The following is a 393-nucleotide window of genomic DNA, read 5'->3' on the forward strand; positions in this document are numbered from 1 at the left end:
CACGCCCAGCCCTGCCACAACCCTGAGGGCTCCACTAAAACCCTCTTGCTCCGACCGGGACGCCACCGCAGGGTCTTGCCGCGCGCCCCGGGACGGTGATGGGCCTGCCGGCATTTCGGACAACGCAGCCGTATGGCCTGTGCGGTGGTGTCCCGCAGCCTGCGACCACGTCCTGCTGGGCGCAGCTCTGCGATTCCTTCCCCGACAGCGTCTCGGGGCTACTGCAAACTCCAGTGTCACATCTCTCTTCTATTAAGCGTTTCCAGACCTGCCAGGCGACGTAGCCACAGGATTTGGCCAGCGGAGTTGTCAGCAAGCAGATTAAATGCATATATGCACCTCGAGAGCCGCCTGCACTGAGCCATTCGCACACCGACACGTTCCCTTTCCCTA

Source organism: Pygoscelis adeliae, unplaced genomic scaffold (genome assembly GCF_000699105.1).
Source record: "Pygoscelis adeliae isolate BGI_AS28 unplaced genomic scaffold, ASM69910v1 Scaffold414, whole genome shotgun sequence".
NCBI classification, from domain to species: domain Eukaryota; kingdom Metazoa; phylum Chordata; class Aves; order Sphenisciformes; family Spheniscidae; genus Pygoscelis; species Pygoscelis adeliae.